General features: G+C 42.3%; 1 long non-coding RNA gene across 2 annotated transcripts; it reads left to right on the forward strand.

Annotated features, from left to right (window-relative positions):
• The first annotated feature begins 1,074 nt into the window (after positions 1-1,074).
• LOC126875540 (uncharacterized) lies at positions 1,075-3,659 on the forward strand. 2 transcript variants are annotated; one of them, XR_007693540.1, is made up of 2 exons: positions 1,075-3,343; positions 3,463-3,659. It is a non-coding gene; the product is annotated as an uncharacterized LOC126875540 (long non-coding RNA). The 2 variants fall into 2 exon arrangements; XR_007693541.1 differs by having other exon boundaries at positions 1,075-3,204.

The following is a 3,659-nucleotide window of genomic DNA, read 5'->3' on the forward strand; positions in this document are numbered from 1 at the left end:
CACCCCAGCGGAAAGGCCCACGGTGGCACCGGAATAATAATCAAAGCAAGTATTAAGCACTACGAACTTCCATCATTCCAGAAAGACTACCTCCAAGCAACAAACGTAGCAATAGAAGACTGTCATGGCTCAATCACCACCTCAGCAGTATACTGCCCTCCCAGACACTCCATCGCCAAAGAAGACTTTGATAACTTCCTGGACACCCTGGGCAATAGATTCATAGTTGGAGGAGACTATAACGCCAAGCACATCCAATGGGGCTGCAGACTGGTTACAGCAAGAGGCAAAAACCTCTTAAACAGCATAATAAACAACAACCTCAACTACCTCACCACATACGAACCCACATACTGGCCCACTGACACCAACAAAATACCCGACCTTCTCGACTTCTTCATAACTAAAAATATCCCATCAAGACAAGCCCAGATCAACTCCTCGGCTGATCTCTCCTCTGATCATTCTCCCGTGATAGCAACAGTCAGTTCAACAGTCATCGAGAATACACCTAATGGCTCCATTCACAACCAACACACCAACTGGCAGCTCTTCAGAGAAGTCTTTACACACTCAACCTCAGCCTTCACCCCACTAAAAACAAAGGAAGAAATCGAAGCAGCCACGGAATACTTAAACACGAGCATAATAAACGCAATCCGCCTCTCCACACCGACAAAGCCATCTAACAACAAACAAGAATATCCCCAATACATACTAAAAAAAATAGCAGAAAAACGTAGACTAAGAAGAGTATGGCAGACCCATAGAACACCGGATGACAAACGCAAACTAAACAACGCAACTAGAAAGCTATCTAGAACCTAAAAAAACTATAAAAACGACTGTTTCCATAAATACCTCGCCAGCTTATCCCCCACAGCCGACTCCAACTACTCACTATGGAAGGCCTCCAGGAAACTCACACGCCCCCCACAAATAATCCCACCTATCCGCCGTCCGCAAGGTGGATGGGCGCGAAGCCCTATAGAAAAAGCCGACCTGTTTGCTAAACACTTGTCAAAAGTATTCAAACCCCATTCCCCCAAAGCCGCCGCGGACGTTACTGAATACCTGCACACCCCCTTCCAAATGTCCCCTCCTATCGAACCCTTCTCCTCTGCAGAGACTATAGAAACAATCAGTCGCCTAAACCCCAAGAAAGCAGCAGGACACGACCTAATAGGCAATAAAGCAATCAAGGAACTTCCCACAAAAGGGATAGCACTCATCACATCGATTTTTAATGCTATCCTTCGCCTGAAACACTATCCTAAGGCCTGGAAAATCTCATTGATTACCCTCATCCCTAAACCCGGTAAACCGATATACGAAATCAGCTCCTATCGCCCAATCAGTCTTTTACCTACCCTGTCCAAACTATTCGAGAAGATGCTCACGAACCGACTCCTTCCAATCCTAGAGAACTTGAAAACACTCCCAGATCACCAATTCGGCTTCCAAAAACATCATTCTACAGTAGAGCAAATCCACCGCTTAACTCATACGATCAGCCAAACACTCGAAAAGAAAAAATATTGCTCAGCGGTTTTCCTAGACATCCAACAGGCATTCGACAAAGTATGGCATGAAGGGCTACTATACAAGCTTAAAAAGATCCTACCTCACCCCTACTACTCCATCCTAAAATCTTACCTAACCAATAGACAATTCATGGTTAAATGCCTAGACGCCACTTCCGCAACATTCCCAATAGAGCCGGCATACCCCAAGGTAGTGTCCTCGGACCCCTACTGTACTCCATCTACACTGCCGACCTACCTATATCAAACGATATAACAATAGCGACATTTGCAGACAACACAGCGCTATTAGCTACCCACGCAGACCCGGTAATAGCCTCATCCACTCTCCAGCGAAGTCTCGACTCCATGGAAAAGTGGTTTCACAAATGGGGCTTCAAAGTCAACGAAAAGAAATCCTCACATGTAACCTTCACGCTCCGAAAACAAACCTGCCCCCAGGTCACCATCAACAATGCAACAGTTCCTAGCAGGGACACAGTCCGATACCTGGGCATGACCCTGGACAGGAGACTAACGTGGAAGACACACATCTCAGATAAAACGAAGCAACTAAAGGACAAACTAAAAAAACTCTATTGGCTCACGGGCCGACGCTCCAAACTAAACATACAGAATAAAATTACCCTCTACAAGACCGTAATAAAACCTGTCTGGACCTACGGAATCCAACTATAGGGAACAGCAAGTAACTCCAACATCGAAATACTACAACGATTCCAATCGAAAACGCTAAGAGCCTTAATAGACGCACCTTGGTATGTTACCAACGAAACCATCCATCGCGACCTCAAGATACCTACAGTCAAAGAGGAAATAGCAAAATATAGCGACAGATATAGCAAAAGAGTCAAGAAACACCGAAACCCCCTAATCACTGGACTAGTCGATACGATGGACCAGATTCGCAGGCTGAAGAGGCACTACCCGCTAGACCTAAACGTTAGATTCATTTAATTATCCAAATTAAGCATATGCACTTACTTATAATACTTATAAATTATACCTATCTATAATAAGTATTAACTTATTGTAAATAAACAGCCATGTCACTGCGCCACGCCAGAAAAATTACTGAAAATTCTCAACGCGAGAATTGATTGTAATTTCAACAAATAAATAAAAAAAAAAAAACCTCCAAACTCTTCAATTCTCTCCACCTAACCACCCACAAACCATTCACAAACATGCAATTCTCGACAAAAGAAGAACTTATCGTCAGTTGTCCTTAACATCTTGTTCATTCATTTGGTCCCTATCCCCCTATTTCCTCCCACTGCGATGATCGCACTACATTTTTCCACGTCTCTATTCTATTCTCTGGATGACCTGAATTCTCGAGCAGTCGAGTGACGATTGATCTGTACAATTGATCGATTTCTTTTTACTACAGACATGCAAGAAATTCCGTGTTGGAGAGCGATGTTGCGAGTTCGAGTACCTGGACCATCTGAAGAACGTTACCGGAACTGGTATAGTTTTTGTCGTTGATGATAAGAATTCCTCCACGACTCAGCAACAAGAGCTACTCTGGGTGATGAGCTTAATGGTGCTGTTGCGGTTATTTTAATTTTTCAACAAGGATCCAGATGGCGCCGTTGACGAAATTTTTTCATTATAAACGTCAACGATCAACATCAGCCATCAGGGAACGAAGAAGGTACGCTGTAACGTGTCTGAGTAATTATACCTCGAGGAGTACATACAGTTATGTAATGAAGATTCGTATGTGAGTGTTTGTTTTCTTATTTCTTTTCCCTTTGTTTCATTTGAATGGATTTTTGTACTCAAAGAGCGAGGTAAGATTACGTCAGATACGTTTTTACATATGCTAAAAAAATGGAAAATGATGATGATGAATCAATGACACGTAGAAAATTATAATCTATTGTATTGCTGTTATCTAATGGTGTTGTAGTTGACTGTATGGTGGATGTATCTAATGGTGCTGTAGTTGACTGTATGTTGTTCAATATTGCTATGAAACTCTTCTGATTCATTGTCACTTATACGAAGGATGGAAGTATACGAAATTGATAAAATTATTAATAATATTTACGAAGAGAAAGTAAACTGTTGGATATATGACAAAATAATTCTATTTTAAATAAGAGA

Source organism: Bombus huntii, chromosome 18, assembly GCF_024542735.1.
Source record: "Bombus huntii isolate Logan2020A chromosome 18, iyBomHunt1.1, whole genome shotgun sequence".
NCBI classification, from domain to species: domain Eukaryota; kingdom Metazoa; phylum Arthropoda; class Insecta; order Hymenoptera; family Apidae; genus Bombus; species Bombus huntii.